General features: G+C 37.5%; 1 protein-coding gene across 4 annotated transcripts in view; it reads right to left on the minus strand.

Annotated features, from left to right (window-relative positions):
- The window catches only part of NLGN1 (neuroligin 1), an 854,876-nt gene that overhangs the window by 41,301 nt on the left and 796,049 nt on the right, over window positions 1-17,526 (minus strand). The window lies entirely within an intron of this gene.

Consider the following 17,526-nt stretch of genomic DNA (forward strand, 5'->3'; position numbering starts at 1 on the left):
AATTAAGTCTTTCATAATTTTATATAAGCTATCTGACCATAACACAGAGAGTAAGTTAACAAATCCATGCTTTTAATAGGAAAGTCCCAACTATAAATCCTACTTGTAACCACAAAGAACATAAATCAATAAAATAATACCAAGCCCATGAAGGAAGATTTTCCATTTTTAATTAAAATAGGTCCCTTATTTTACTTCTTCTGGGACTTAGGAATTGAACTTATGATGTATCTGACTGGAAAACTTTAAGATAATAATTGAGTGAAAAACCTAAAAAGAGGTTGTTAAACCACTAAGCTAGAGTCATGTCATCTCACAGAGATACAGAGAGGTACTGGAGTGTGAACAAGGAACTGGATTAAGAAGGATGTGCTCTCTTTTGTTCCCTTTTTCTCACTCAGCCCTACTGAAATTAATTATCATCACTCCCTGGGCCTGAGGTCTCAGCAGAGAGGAAAAGTTCAGGGGAAGGGAGATGGAAAGAGTGAGAATAATATACCAAGGAGGAGTAAGGAGGTGCATGATTCTTACTTAATTCTCTGTTTCATTGGTTTACATGTTCTCAAGCATAAATTTCTAATGAATTTGAGAGTGACATTCTCAACCTTCAGGACATATGAAATCTGAGTTCTCAACCCAAGTCAGTGACAAGGTTGAGTGAGAAAATTCAGGTCAAATGCTCTATATGTTGGTTTGACGGTGTGTTAATACTAAACAACACAAAACTAGCCATTGTTAGAATCACAAGACCAATGATTTCCTTTTTTTTACGAAGCCCAGAGGGATGGGATATAAAAGCATGCATCAAAGGGAAGAAATGTGAAGGGAAATCATTTAAAAATTCAAGATATAAGATAATTTGGAGAAGAGAAAATTTTCTTATATATTTTTAAATTGAGGTTATAAGCTGTACAATTTTATTTTATATTAATTTGGTACTAAAAGCATAATAGAGTGATTTAGTGTGGAATACTAAGTTTCATATTCTTTTACTCACATGGAACTTAAAGCATGTTACTGAGAAGAACTATAGAAAATTAAAGTTTAAATGCCCACATAAAGAATAGAAGGAAAAAGAAACTATATGTCAACATGTCATAGGCAGAATCAAAAATAAGCTAGGAATTAATGTATAATAAATACTGAATGTAATAAATACTGAATTTGCATTATTACTAATGAATTAAATGGCTAAGGTGGTAATGTGACCACTCTTCAGAGGTTTGGTATTCACTAAATGGCATACTAAGTGCAGAACTCTCTCTGCTGAAATTTCCATATTTGCAAATCATTCCTTCGGCTTAAGAAGATACTCATTTAAATAGTCAGCTATCACTATACCATAAAGCCAAGGAAAGATCAACTTCACAATTTTATAGAGGATTAACCCAGACTTAGAAAGGCAAATCCATTTCTCCAAATAACTACCAGGAAGAGGAACATTTAGGGTGAAGCCAAGATGAGAAAAGAGACAAGTGAGGAGCATGTCAGCACTGGCCAGGCCAGCTTGACTTGGGAGCAGCAGTCCAGTTTGGGATTCTGTGATGATACAAAGGTGTGAGAACCCTGGAGATCAGGATTCATGAGTCTGAGACACCTGGATTGGGGAAGAGCTGCTGTGCCGAGAAGATGAGAACGACCAAGGGCAAAGTCTACGTATCTTACCACTCTTCCAACCGCAGGACTGTTGGCAGCCTGCAATCTTGAACACTGCAGACACACTGCTTTGAAAAGCTGTGGAGGAGTCTGTTGTCCAAACTACTTACACCCCCTCCCTTTCACCATCCGCACTTTTGGTTTTCATGAATTAGTCATCCACATCTTCGGCTCCTCAGGCCTTAATTTTCTCATTCCCCTTGTAAATCCATCCTTAGCAAGCAGAGTCTTAGAAAGACTCTTATAAACATCAATCCAAAATTAAATTCAATTTGACTAAATGTATATTTTTGAGTACCTCATCCTAGGCACTCTGGGAATATGAAGATGAATAAGATCCAGTCTTTGCAGGTCAGTAAGGGACACAGATCTATAACAAATGTAGCATGAAAAGTATAAAGATAGACGGTGCAGAAAACAGAAAAGTAGCACAGAAAAATGGAGTGATTAATTGGGAGGGGCTAGAGAAGCCTGTCTGGAGGAAATGATATAGCTGTGTTTTGTAGGATAATAAAATGTAACAATAATAAAAGCTAGCGTTTATTGAGTATTTTCTATGTTGTTAGTAGGAGCCATATTATGAAGGATCATATGTGCTATGCTAAAACGCTTATCTTCTAACCTTACACCGTGAGGAGTCAATGCAGGACTTTAACATGCAGGGGGAAATAAGTTTTATGGATCTTCTATCAATTCGGCAGCAACATGTAAGGTATATTGGAAAAGTGAAAGCTAGAAGAAGGGAGTTTATTTTAAAGGCTATTGGATTATATTTAGTGTGGAATGATGTCTTCTAAAACTTAAGCCATAATAGTGAGAAGAGAAAGAGTAGATGATTTGTTGCAAATAAATAACAGTTTAATGTGTTACTCTTCAAGTTGTATTTGCATAGTATCAGGGATTACACCTTTACCAAACCAGGACAATTCTGAGAGTGAAAGGGGACTCTATTAACAATTATATTTATTTATTTTTATTTCTATTTTATTTTTTGTGTGTGTGTGAGGAAGATCAGCCCTGAGCTAACATCCACGCTAATCCTCCTCTTTTTGCTGAGGAAGACTGGCTCTGAGCTAACATCTATTGCCAATCCTCCTCCTTTTTTTCCTCAAAGCCCCAGCAGATAGCTGTTATGTCATAGTTGCACATCGTTCTAGTTGTATGTGGGCCGCCGCCTCAGCATGGCCGGAGAAGCAGTGCATCGGTGTGCGCCCGGGATCCGAACCCGGGCCGTCAGTAGCAGAGTGCGTGCACTTAACCGCTAAGCCACGGGGCCGGCCCATTAACAATTATATTTAGAGAGGAGGTATAAACTAAGACTATTCTAGGTAACTTTAAATTAGTTTTAAGAAACTGGTGGTACACTGACAGAGAGGTCATTTAGGGGTGAAAAGGAGAGACACATCTCAGAATGCCCAAGATACAAGTGGTCAACTCTTAAGACCTGCCCTGCTGAATCCTAACTCAACCTATTTTTTGGAAAGCCGAGGGCAGATGTACATAATTTTTCAGCTCTGACTATCAGATATAAAGAATCCAACATTTAGAAGCTTCCAGACTTATTGTGACAATTAACTTTTCACTGAGGTGATTTCTCAATACCATGCACATCCCCATGGCTCTAGATTGCTCCTCCTGTGAACATCCCCCAACTCTCTCTGAGATCCTCTGAGTGACAGAGCTAAGGGGCAGGGTATTCCATTAACCTAGCTGTGCTCTGATTGAGATGGCAGAGTTTCACCAAGTTCTCCTTAGAGCTTGAGCAGTATAAACCTCAGCACCGTGTCAGACATGCTTTTTGGTGTTGCTGCTAGACAGCAAGTTGACACTGAAATGAAAGAATATCAGAAGACATTCTGCAAGAAGGGATGAAATTTCTTCCCTTTTGAATTCATTAGGAAATTTCCTGCCAGGTAGATTAGGGATTAAATTAATTTCCATAAGCCAATCATATGCTAATATCTTGGAATACTTTGCTGTGTTTAATAATGTCATTTCCATAGTTTTAAAGGCACTTAAATGACTACAATAGCAGTACATGCCATTGTTGAAGAATTAGAAAAAAGGAAACTATGAAAATGAAAGTGCTTATCACCCATAACTTCTTCACCTGAATATCTACTGTTAAATGATAAGTGAATTTCTTGCATTTATATACACAATATGTACAACTTGCATTTGGCTTTTCACTTAAAATTGCTTCAGAAATAATTCCCTACACCATTAAATTCACTTCAAAATATAATATGCAATGACAGGATAAAACTATGTCTTATAAATTTATTTATCATTTATCTATACTTAAACATTTAGATTCATGCCAACATTTCACTAAAACAAATAATGCCAAGGTGGACACTTTTGTGCACAAATTATTTTTTTCTGTATTCTGATCACCTTTAGATTTTTAGTAGTGAAAACACTGGGGAGAATTCTATTCATATTTTAAGGTAGGTATATATTATGAAATTTCTTTCGAGAAAGTTTATATCACTTTACACACCAATAATAGTGAATGTTGGATCCATACCATTGTATTACTCTTAGCGCTGGTTTTTGTAATTTTTGTAATCCCCTCTGATAATTTCACGAAGGAAAACGGCATCTCATTTTCTTTTAACCTGTATTTCTTTGCTTTCTTAGTGAGGCTGCCAATTTTCTCATGTTCACAAATACATTTAAGCTTTCTTGATAGAAATACTCAGGGAAATACGTAGGAAAATACTCATCTCAATTCTCAGTTATCTTTTGAAGTTGAATGCAGTGCTTTTACCACTTGATACTTACTCTCCAACAACAAGGTCTCATAACACACTGAGTAAGGTGCTGTGTGCATAGTAGGTGTTCAACACAGATCAGGTGAGAGCCTTACTTGCACCTCACTACATTGCCATGTGTGGACAGGTGAGGCCCTCACTTGTAGGAAATCTTGCTAGAAAAATGTATCTGAAGACTATAGTAAAATGGGAAAAAAAATTTTATGAGAAGGAATTTAAGGACTTTTGTGAACTTCTTTTAATTTATCAGTTTGGGATGAGTGTGTTTCTTGTCAAATTAATATCATGCAAGAGTTGAAGGCTCAAGTATATTCTGCTCGAACAGGAGTGGATAGATAGATTCTCATATACAAGCAATAAAAAACAATGTACAAACCAGGCCTAAGAAATTGTAGTTACCTTCCTACCAAAAGAAATCCTTTTAAAAGTGACATTGCGGGCCGGCCCGGTGGCGCAAGCGGTTAAGTGCGCGCGCTCCGCTGCGGCGGCCCGGGGTTCGCTGGTTCGGATCCCGGGCGCGCACCGACGCACTGCTTGGTAAGCCATGCTGTGGCGGCGTCCCATATAAAGTGGAGGAAGATGGGCACCGATGTTAGCCCAGGGCCGTCTTCCTCAGCAAAAAAAAAGAGGAGAATTGGCGGATGTTAGCTCAGGGCTGATCTCCTCACAAAAAAAAAAAAAAAAAAAAAAAAAAAATTAAAAAAAAAAAAAGTGACATTGCATGATCACAAATACAATAAAATTGAAATTTATTATATTCTTTTGCTTTCTTCTTATGGAAAACTTCCTTAAATTAATTCACCAAAATTCCAATCATATTTTAAAGAGATATAGCAAATCCTACAAATATATATATCTGCTAGATTTTTTTTTCTTTTTAAGCATTCATTAGCAGGAAACATTTGCCTAAGACAAAGACCTGAAAGAAAGCATATTATGCTTGAAATGAAGCAAACTAAAACAAATGTATCATTTCACTTTCTTTATTTTTGAGATCTAGTAATTTAACATTGGCACAAGTTTGTATACTGTGAGTTTGAGGAGAAGGGGAAAGGGAATAGGGAGGGTGTATATTATGAGCCAAGCTTGATAGCTTGATGTCTATCACAGTCCTATTTTTAGATGAGGAAACTGAGACTCACAAATTTCAGAAACTTGCCGGAGATCCCACAGTTAATAAGTGGCAGACTCGTAATGAAAACCTACTTCTGCTTGGCACAAAAGCCCATGTTCTTTCCACTTCACTTTCTGCCTCCCAAGTCCCATTATAAGTTCTTTAGAAATAGAAGCTCATTTAATTTTCTTTATTATTCTATATGATGGGAACTGTTTTACTGTGAGGAAATTAAAACACAGAGAGGTAAAGAATTTGGTTATACAGCTATGAAGTGGCAGAGCCAGGCATCAAACCCAGGCAGTCTGAGACCAGAGTCTGTACTTGAACCACATCACTGCACTACCTCTTGATATACTATGGAAATAGAGGGAATCACTGATCTTCAATGGGAATATGACACTACAGCTTAATTTCTGCAAGGTGACGCCCTCCAGGAAATTATCAATGTCTGCTTTATAATCAATATAATACAATAGTTTACTTACATGATGAATGTTTATATTATTTCTTGGTTCTCACAGAAACCTGGTAGACTACAAACACTGTGTTATTATCTTGTCACTAGATTTGTATAAAAATGCTTATTTGGGGGCAGGGCCTACTCTGAAGAAGAACTGTGAAAAGGAAGGGCACATTTCATGCTGCAGTTTAAAATAAAACTTTTTTCACCTCATGTAGAAAAAGGGCAAATGGAATTTTATTGTCAAGAGCATATCACCATGAAATTATAATGGCAACTATGTAGTTACCCCATGCTGAATAGCACCTGTATCACACTTATTTTGTAAAAGATATTTTATGTTCCCCTTCCCTTTACATGCATGGTGAAGAAAATACATTGATGTCTCTAGTTTTGTTTCCTAGCCACTACTGCTTAGTAGGTATCCTGCAAATATGTGTCTTTGGGGATGAAGGTAAATGATTTATGTTAACAGAACCATGATTATACTCATAATTGAGCCAAATTTCTGTTATGTGGGGCTGCATGTCATTTGATTTGCAAAAGTTGTCCCATCTGACTTTAAAGGAAGATACACTTATGACGTATCATTTTAATTTCTTTCATGAGCACTCACCGGAGAAAAGTAGCAAATGATGAGGTTGTTTACTTGTTACAGTAGTGCTCCTCCAAAAGCAAATGAACAAAGGTAATCTTAATTTCATGAATCAATTATCTTAATAAATATCTACATAATTAACTGAGGAATTCTCTTTGGAAAACCAATTGAGAAATGATTTCAACGTAGGGAAGTAGAAAGAGAAAAACATGGTAATTCTGAGCTAATGACAAATTTTCTCACCACTATCAAATATGGCATAGGAACTTTCTGAAGTATACGCACAAATATATATCAAAAATCACTTAACTATATAATTTTACTTACATTAGTGCAAATGATGTCACATTTGATTCTATTATTTGTGCTTATACAATGGCCAAATTTAAAGGCATCTAGCCAAGTTATATTTTTAATACACTTGGTATATCTGTATAAGACAAATAAATATTAGATTATGCTAATATTAATTTAAAATGAATAAATATTATGATAATATTAATTTCTTTCTCCATCATCTGTACTTGAAATATAATTCCACTTGAATTAATCAAATAGTGCCATTTACAAAAACAGACACACAGATCAATGGAATAGAATCGAAAGCCCAGAAATAAACCCACACATCTATGGACAGCTAATCTTTGACAAAGGAGCCAAGAACATACAATGGGGAAAAGAAAGTCTCTTCAACAAATGGTGTTGGGAAAACTGGATAGCCATATGCAAAAAAATGAAAGTAGACCCTTACCTTACACCATACACAAAAATTAACTCCAAATGGATTAAAGACTTGAATGTAAGACCTGAAACTGTGAAACTTCTAGAAGAAAATATAGGCAGTACGCTCTTCGACATCAGTCTTAGCAACATCTTCTCAAACACCACGTCTGACCGGGCAAGAGAAACAATAGAAAAAATAAACAAATGGGACTACATCAAACTAAAAAGCTTCTGCACAGCAAAGGAAACCATCAACAAAACGAAAAGACAACCTAACAATTGGGAGAAGATATTTGCAAACCATACTTCTGATAAGGGCTTAATCTCCAAAATATATAAAGAACTCATGCATCTTACCAACAAAAAAACTACCAACCCAATTAAAAAATAGGCAAAAGACCTGAACAGACATTTCTCCAAAGAAGATATACAGATGGCCAACAGACACATGAAAAGATGTTCAAAATCATTAACTATCAGGGAAATGCAAATCAAAACTACAATGAGATATCACCTCACGCCCGTCAGAATGGCTATAATTAACAAGACAGGAAACAACATGTGTTGGAGAGGATGTGGAGAGAAGGGAACTCTCATACACTGCTGGTAGGAGTGCAAACTGGTGCAGCCACTATGGAAAACAGTATGGAGATTCCTCAAAAAATCAAGGATAGAACTACCATATGATCCAGCTATCCCACTGCTGGGCATTTATCCAAAGAACTTGAAAACACCAATTTGTAAAGGTACATGCACCCATGTGTTCATTGCAGCGTTATTCACAATAGCCAAGACTTGGAAGCAACCTAAGTGCCCATCAAGGGACGAATGGATAAAGAAGCTGTGGTATATATACACAATGGAATACTACTCAGCCATAAGAAATGATGAAATCCAGCCATTTGTGACATCATGGATGGACATTGAGGGTATAATGCAAAGTGAAATAAGTCAGAGGGAGAAGGTCAAATACCGTATGATTTCCTTCATTAAGTAGTAGATAATAACAACAATAAACAAACACATAGGGACAGAGATTGGATTGGTGGTCACCAGAGGGGAAGAGGGGAGGGAGGAGGGTGAAAGGGATAATTCGGTACATGTGTGTGGTGATGGGTTGTAATTAGTATTTTGGTGGTGAACATGATGTAATCTATGCAGAAATAGAAGTACAATGATGTACACCTGAAATTTTTACAATGTTATAAACCAATGTTACTGCAGTAAACAAAAAATTAAAAAAAAAAAAATAGTGCCATTTAATAAATACTGTTGAAAAACTGTTAAAAATCCAGGTCACAACACCTGACACATTTGCCACCAGACATCAGTTACTCTTTAGGACATATTCTTTCCTTTTTTTAGTCAGTTTTCTTAGCTGTAAAATAAACAGGTTGAACTAGATGAATTCTGAGGCTCTCTTTCTTTTATAAAAATTATATTCCCTTAAAAAATATGACTGCACTGATAAATTATGAAATAATTGGAAATAAAAGTAAAATAATTATATTAAATGTTCTGACTACCGTGTGCTATAGAAAAATCAAGAAGAGATTAAGGAATTGAAGAGAACTGTGTTTGAATCCCTGCTATAACTCTCATGAGCTTTGTGACCATCTCTAAACCTTTCTGAGCCTTAGATTCCTTGTCTATAAAATAGAGAGGATAGTAAAAATCTTAATGTTTTTTCTCCACTAAGCACCAAGAATGGGTATTCCCTTGGGTGGCTATTTTTTAGTCTTACAGTTTCACAGGAATTTGGTTAATGAATCTATAGTATTTAAAATTACCTAAGTGTTCAATTAGCTAATTGTACAGGTAATAAACACGGATTTATGTTTTTCACATAAAGTCGATGTGAACCTGGCAGGTAAGTACAAGGATTGCTCATTTCCATTTATAAATTCAAGTGAAGTCTGCAATTAATTCTCATTACTCTTAACAACTTGCCTATTATAAACCTTATTAGACCAGGCCTAGAATTATTTTTAATATTTGAATCACTAAAAGCCAAGGATCCTGTATCTACTTGCTTTCATTTCTTGTATACCAGTAATAAATAACCAGGCATTTAAGACATAGCTTCATTAAAACACGGGCACTCCTTTGCAGCTGGGACCAGTGGAAAAAGTCATCACCTCCAGATCTGAATAATTCCCTGAACTGCCAATTTGGATAGAATGGCCATAATCAGGCAGCCCAAGAAATGGGGGAAATATTCACAAAGGAACATTTCAGCAAGTCACTTCTTCATTTTAGGGTTGTTTTAAATTTTAGTGGATGGTATATAGCACTTCTTAATTAAGTAACAGACACAGAGCACCTGGTTCTTAGATTGTAAGATACTTAAAAAGTAGAGGAAGTAACAATAAAATTCAATGTATCATGAGTCTAGTAAGAGCTGAGTTCAACAAAAACTAGCCTAAAAGCATCTCATATATTGTCTTTAATAGCACCCCAATGTTACAGCAATATAGAAAGTCACATACAAACTAGAACTTAAAATTACCACTTCTGTCATGCTAATTGAACCAGGAAAAAAAAAAAAACCCTACTCTGGAAAAAAATCCCTCTCCAACCATGCATGACCTGTTTAATTCTTCATAGTAAGCTATGCCAGGCTCCTGCATTGTATGAGGGATGAATGGTCACAGATACACCCAGATAACCAGGGAGGAATAGCTAACGGTCCATCTCTTCCCTCTATGACTCAGTACGTGTCTTCAATTAGAAACCATATACTTTCTTGGCATTCACAATTATTTCCTAGCTGTGCTCATAAGGAATATCTATGCTTTCTTCATAGCTGAGACAATTCCAGCCATCTGTCTCTTAATCATCTCTTTGAACAGATTTTGATGATACAGGGGATAATTAAGTCTTGGCAGCCATTAGTGTGTTTGAATTTTGTTTCATATAGGAAACACGACATTCAATAGAAAGGAGAAAACTATATGGAAATTTGTGATCATGTCTACTAACTTCTAATAACATAAGATCTTTCTGTTCTTTTGCTGTATTTCATACTGATATTTTTGCTCCAGAAATCTTTTCCTTGACTTATTTTGAATATACCTTGCTGCTCTAGAGTTTAATTATAATGATATAAAACAAAAACAAACAAACAAAGAAATAAAAAACACCCAAAATACCCAAAAAAGTGAAGATGATGCATGGTCCTAATTATAAACCTTGTTTATCTCCACCCTTATATTTCTGACTTGCAAGAATAATCTAATAGTATAGGAATAATCCAATAGTATAAGGCATATTGTATCACTTTGGTTATTCATATGACCAGTTGGTTGGACCAGATGCTGCTTGTTGAATTTTCTCCTCCTCTTGCTTACCACACAAAACGAATGCACATTAAGCCCTAAGGCAGGAATTCTTTACGTAGGAGTCCTGGAAGAGGTTAGTGTGATCTGAAAATCCTTAAAATTTCAGGCATATTTTTGTTTGTCTGTAGAAAGGTCATATTTTCCATTAAAGTTTCAAACAAGATTCACAACTCCTGCCTTGGAATTTTTTGAGAATATTATATTGTAACTAACATCTCAGACTACACAGGTAGCTCTTCCCAACCCAGGTATGGAATGAATGAGATACTTAGAACAGTTGTCTTTTTCTGTTCTGGGAGAGGGGAAAAGGGCAAGAGGGACAAGGAAAGAGTCCGTATCAAATCCAAAATCAAAAAATGGGAGGACGGCCCGTGGCATAGTGGTTAAGTTCGTGCACTCTGCTTCGGCAGGCCAAGGTTTGCAGATTCAGATCCCGGGCGCAGACATATGCACCACTTGTCAAGCCATGTGGTGGCAGGCATCCCACATATAAAGTAGAGGAAGATGGGCATGGATGTTAGCCCAGGGCCAATCTTCCTCAGCAAAAAGAGGAGGATTGGCAATGGATATTAGCTCAGGGCTAATCTTTCTCACACACACAAAAAAAGGGCTATTACTTGGAAAGTTTGGGTTTTCCTTTTGACTTAACCCCTGAGAAGCTCTCTGAACTTGGACCAATCAATTGTCCCTTCTTGGCCTCAGAGTCTTTATCTCTAAAAAAGAGTGTGTTGGACTATATCCACGATGTTCAAAGCATGTTCCCTGATGTCCTGGGGGTTCTGGAAAAGTATTTCAGTGATCTTCCCAGATGAAAGAATAGTATAAAAAAGTTCAGTTAGCTTCACGCACTTCCTAAAGGGAGAGATAGAGGTGGGAGATGCCAGGTGAGTATATAGGCTTACTTCTTCAAGATAGCAACTTTAAGTTATGTTAGGTGATTCCTTTGGATTTCCATGTTGCATCTTTTTTCGAGATGTTGAAATTTCTCCAATTTCTAGGAGACCATTTTTATATGTGGTATGGCAATTATTAGTTTACAATCCTATTTCCTCCAGTGGCTTGTAAGTAACTCAGGAAAGGTGTTATTTCTTGTCCATCTGTAGAAAGTAGTTGCTATATAGAAGGAGAAAGATAAGCAAACAGAAGGTTAAGGAAAATAATTTATGCAGGGGTATGGAAGATGAATTAAATGTTCATGAGACAGATAAGAGATAAGCAGAACCATCAGGATTGTCGTGCAATAATATGCAGTGGGATGGAGAGTTGGGGTTAAAACTGAGAGATATTTAAGAAGTAGAATGTTTACGACTTTATGGCCAACTTGGTAAGAAATAGTAAGAAGTAAGAAGAGTTCAAAATAACTTTCAGACTTCTGTATTGGGGTCTTATTAACCAGGAGATAAAATACAGAAGGAGGAGCAATTTGGGAGGTAACAGTGATTTGTTAAATTATGGTCATGCTGGGGACACCAAATCATGTGACCTTTTTCTGTCTTTGGGTATACTTTGTGATTTGAGATGCAAAATATATTTATTTCTGTGGGCAGCAGTTAGAAAAGTTTGAAAAACATTTCTTAAAGAAGCACACATGAGATATTCAGTTGTCAACAAAATACTTCTGGATCTAGGATACATATTTAGAAGTCAGGAAAAGATGTCTGTCTGCACACGCTGATTTGAGAGGGGCCAGTGGGCAGGTAAGTGGGTGAGATAAGGTAAAGAAATAGTGAGAAGGAAGAAAACCTGGAGAATACCAACATTAAGTGACAGACAGAGGAAAAAGAGAGAGGGAAAGAGACTGGAAAAGTGTCCTAAAAGCTAAGGGAGAAGACCAAGCTCGTTAGGAACTTAATTGCATGTGATACGTTGCTTGGTTTAGTTGCCAAGAAAATTACACAGATTTGAGCTTTCCCTGTAGGAATTTGTCATCAAGGACCAAAAAGACATTGACTAGATTAACGATAAATATAAAAAGCAGAACTGGCACACTGATCTGGCACAAAGGGAGAATAAGCTAGATAAAGCACATATTTAGGTAGCAAGGCAGGGGTAGGAGGAGATGTGGGAGGTGCTGCGAGGGATAAGAACAATGTGAAGTTGTCAGTTCTCCTCTGATCAATGTGAGAACCCTGTTAGAAGAAGGGAAAATATTCTCAGTGATTTACGGAACAGATGCATAAAATCCCTGAAGGAGCGGAGATAGGCTACTCCCCTCTCTGGTAGCACAAAACATGTAAGAATCTAGGCAAAAAAATTAGATGAAACGTGAGAATTGATTTTGAAAATGTGAAAAAAAGATTAGTGGTATACTTTAAAAAGTAAAATACAACCTTAGAATGGTAAAAGTATAAGGAAAAAAGTTATATTTTCAAATAAACACACTTCCATTTACATCAATTCAACAACTCCATACTGTAAAATAGATACAAACAGCAACTGGGGTGGTCTAATTAACACCCAGGAAGAAACGGACGAAAGAAACCAACCAGTGGTGTGCAGAAGGAGATTACATTTACATGTGTCTTGTGAACCTGAAAAATGGAAGAGAGTTGCAAACTCAGAGAAAAGAAAACTTTGCTTGTCCAAACAGGAATCTTACTGGGCCGGATATATTGACTGAGCTGAATCTAATGAGGTCTTGTGCAAATGCAAAATAGACACCAAACTTAACCTAGGAAACTTTTATTCTAAAAATGATTAAGGGAGAGAGAACCATGCGGATTGTGAAATAAATTATTTGCTTTGAAAGCCACATATTACATCTGTTTACTATGTAAAATAATGTGTGCATTGATTTTGGATGGGAGAAGGCTCTGATTTATCAGTTTTCTAAACTTTGAATCAGATTAACTTTTGCCTCTCGAGTCTCCATGTAGAGCAAAAGAATGAAATCTTAACCCTAGAAGTCTTTTGTTAGTTGAAATATTTGCGAAATAAACTGCAAGACATAATTATACAATCTGCTTCTATTGTTGCTAACTATCTAAAAAGCTTCAAATAAAATAAATGCTTGCTGCATAAATTAACATACCATAAAATCAAGCAGACTGTGTCTGTGTATAATGTATGTATGCACTAACCCATTAGTGACAAGACTTGTGATTTAAATTATTTGCATACTTGTGTCTACTCATCTCAAAATATTAAAAGATTTAGGACTATAAGTTTAACTCTTCCAGTGAAGGGGGTTGAACATGGTCTCCCCAAAATTCATGTCCACCAGGAACCTCAGAATGTAAATTTATTTAGAAATACGATCTTGGCAGATATAATTCGTTAAGATAAGGTCATACTGGATTAGGGTGGACCCTAAATCCAGTGAATGTGTCTTTATAAAAGAAAAGAGAAGGACATTCAGACACAGTCACAGAGGGGAGGAGGCCATGTGTTGATGGAGGCAGAGATCAGAATGATGCAGCTACAAGCCAAGAAATGCCCAAGATTCCTGGGAGTCACCAGAAGAGGCAAGGAAGGCTCTTCCCTAGAACCTAAGAGGGAGCATGGCCCTGTTGACAACTTGATTTTGAATTTCTAGCCTCTAGAACTTTGAGAGGATAAATTTCTGTTGCTTTAAGCCACTCAGTTTGTGATAATTTGTTACAGCAGACTCAGGAAACTAAGTTCTACTCACTTCTGAAGTAAAGAAAAAGTTACGTACGTTTATGTAACTACCACTTATCCAGAAATCTGGCTTTTAATAAACGTCAAGGATTGTTCATGACACCAAGAAGTTGAGTGACTTGCCCAAGGTCATTTGATAAATCTGTGTGTTTGCTGTCATTGGAACCCAAGACCACAACCTATGTGGAGTTTTTGTATAGCCACTGTCTCTTGCTGCCTCTGACTTTATGAGGATAATTCTATAGAAAAATCACTCCTGTAAATTCTGCTGTCAGTCAGTAGGAGCTGGCAAAGTGCTCGCGCTGATGGCTTTCGTGATTAGAATGCAGGGCAAACAACCCCACACTCCGGCTTATAAAACAAGCTAACGTGTCACCTGCTTCCTCACCTCATCATTTCTAGAATGGTACTTATCTTTCAAGCCACAAAACAGTGCTGATGCCAAGGCCATAAAAAGTATTATATGGTTCTGCCTGCCATCTTTTCAAGGTGGGCTGGCAAAGCAGAGGACCACAGACAGAAAAATGGAGTAATAAAGTTTAAATAGTAGGCAATAATATTAATCTGCTGTGCTGCAGTGCCGATTAAGAGATTGAACCAACTCCCTGCAGTTCTAATTGGATTTTCCTGTGTTTTCTACAACCCTTAGGGCTCTAACTGATAAATCCTATTTTTGCTTGCCATTTATTCCCCATGAACGACTCTATGTAATGGGCTTATCTGTAAAAACACCCAAATACTTGTATTGCCATAGAATTTTTTGTGGTTTTCATTGCAGATTGCCGGCATGTTACTTTCTAAAAAGCAAGTAATTAATACACTGAATCATTGGGCTAATTGCTGTCTAAATATTTCACATGCGTAATAAGATATAAGGCTATAACTCAGGTACTGAGAAGGCACAGTCATACGTAAAGAGATGCCCTAGAAAACCGTATTATGTTAAGACTAGGAAAATAGATCCCTACATCATTATGGATAATCTCTGCGGTAATCAAATGTAAAATGGAAGAGCTGATGTATACACATGTCAGGTATATTTCTCAAATCTGTAAGGCCATTTTCACGTGGTCAATTCACTATGATTTTTGAAATAATGCTATCTTTGTCTGATTTTGTCTTCAAGTGTGTGTGTGTAGCCAAAGAATACTTTTGTCAGGATATTCTGCACATAATGATCTAATCACTGCTTAATTATGATTCCAATAACAACCATGTTAGCTCCAGTTATTAAATTTTTTTTAAATTTTATTTATTTATTTTTTCCCCCAAAGCCCCAGTAGATAGTTGTATGTCATAGCTGCACATCCTTCTAGTTGCATAATTTTATTTATTTATTTATTTATTTATTTATTTATTTATTTATTCCCCCAAAGCCCCAGTAGGTAGTTGTATGTCATAGCTGCACATCCTTCTAGTTGCTGTATGTGGGACGCGGCCTCAGCATGGCCGGAGAAGCAGTGTGTCGGTGCGTGCCCGGGATCCGAACCCAGGCTGCCAGCAGTGGAGTGCGCGCACTTAACCACTAAGCCATGGGGCCGGCCCTGCTCCAGTTATTAAACATTAATTATATATTCCTAGGTCTAGATCAGAGATGGAAAGTGTGTGAAATGGGTCCCACTAGGTGCATCTCTGCAGAAGATCTCCATACTAATTCAGAACAAAAATTTTGATTAAGTAGGTCTGCTTGGTTGGTCTGATTTTATCATAGAACTAGTGCTGCTTCTATTTTCCTTCAGTATATTTTTAGTTTTGATTTAGTCCGGTAACACCCCTGAAACTACCTACTTCTGGTGATTCACCCACCAGAACCTCCCTGCAAATTCCCAAACTCAGCTAGGTGCCCAAATTTTCTGCTTCAGACTCTCAGGACAAAGTTTCTGTTCTCCAGCTTGTGGTGACCTGCCCTTCAGACTTTGTGGACACCTTAGTCCTGATTGCCAATGAGTTAAGCATCATCTCTCTACCTGGTCCCTTCCTGCTACAGTATCTACTATATTTTCTAACTTCATCCTTCCACTGCCTTCCTGATGGCTCCTACCTGTCTGATCCCTGGTGGCTGCTCTTCTGCCCTAATGCTGACATTTGGAAAAACTGAACTGCAATCTGCAATCCCACTTATTTTCTGATGGTATGTCTTGCTTCTATGCTGTTTCACTTGAACCAAACATCTTCTGACTTTCCTGGTTTTTGCTTCGAACTCTGATTTGTGATTTCTAACCATCTGCATCAACAGACATTTACTGAGCATCTGTCATTTGCCAAAGCATTGGACTATCAGGGATACAAAGGTGAAAAAGACACCATCTCTGTTTTCAAGGAGCTGATGGTTTGTCCAGGATATATCTGTTTTGTTGAACTCCTACTATGTACCAGACAGTTTACATTTAAATCTCACAGCTGTGGTTCTCTAGGCTTGGCAGGCTTGGTAGTCATCTGGAATATTTGCTAAAATGTCAGAGATCTGGGCTGCATTCCAGATTTATTGTATCAGTATCTTCAGGGATGGGGTCTAGGACTCTGCCTAAGCAAGCAACCCCTCTGATTATGTGATTATGTAGCAGATGATCAGAGGATGCTGCCTCAAGAAATACTCTCATAGCAACTCTATGGAGTAGGTTTAATAATCCCCATTTTACAGATAAAGATACCGAAGAGTGGCGGCCAGCCCATGGTGTAGCGGTTAAGTGCGCATGCTCCACTGCTGGCAGCCCGGGTTCTGATCCTGGGTGTGCACCGACACACCGCTTGTCAGGCCATGCTGTGGCAGCATCCCATAGAAAGTGGAGGAAGATAGGCACAGATGTTAGCCCTGAGCCAGTCTTCCTCAGCAAAAAAATAAGAGGAGGATTGGCATGGATGTCAGCTCGGGGCCGATCTTCCTCACACACACACACAAAAAAGATACTGAGGAGTGGAAAGTTATGTAACTTTCCCAACTGAAGAGTGGAAGAGGCAGGATCCAAACCCAATCTATATGGCTTGAAAACCCTTGTCATTTCCACTCTACTCCTTCACAAGGTCTCTTACCTGTGTGTTCCCTGCGTCCTTGGTTCCCACTCCAGAGGGGTGTCCCAGACAATCTGTATAATTATGGCGCTAGTTAGTACTACTGACAACTGTGATGGTTAACTTTATGTGTCAGCTTGACTGGGCCATGAAGTGCCCGGGCATTTGGCTAAACATTATTCTGTATGTGTCTGCAAGAGTGTTTCTGGATGAGATTAACATTT

The sequence above is a fragment of the Diceros bicornis genome, chromosome 15, assembly GCF_020826845.1.
Source record: "Diceros bicornis minor isolate mBicDic1 chromosome 15, mDicBic1.mat.cur, whole genome shotgun sequence".
Classification (NCBI taxonomy): domain Eukaryota; kingdom Metazoa; phylum Chordata; class Mammalia; order Perissodactyla; family Rhinocerotidae; genus Diceros; species Diceros bicornis.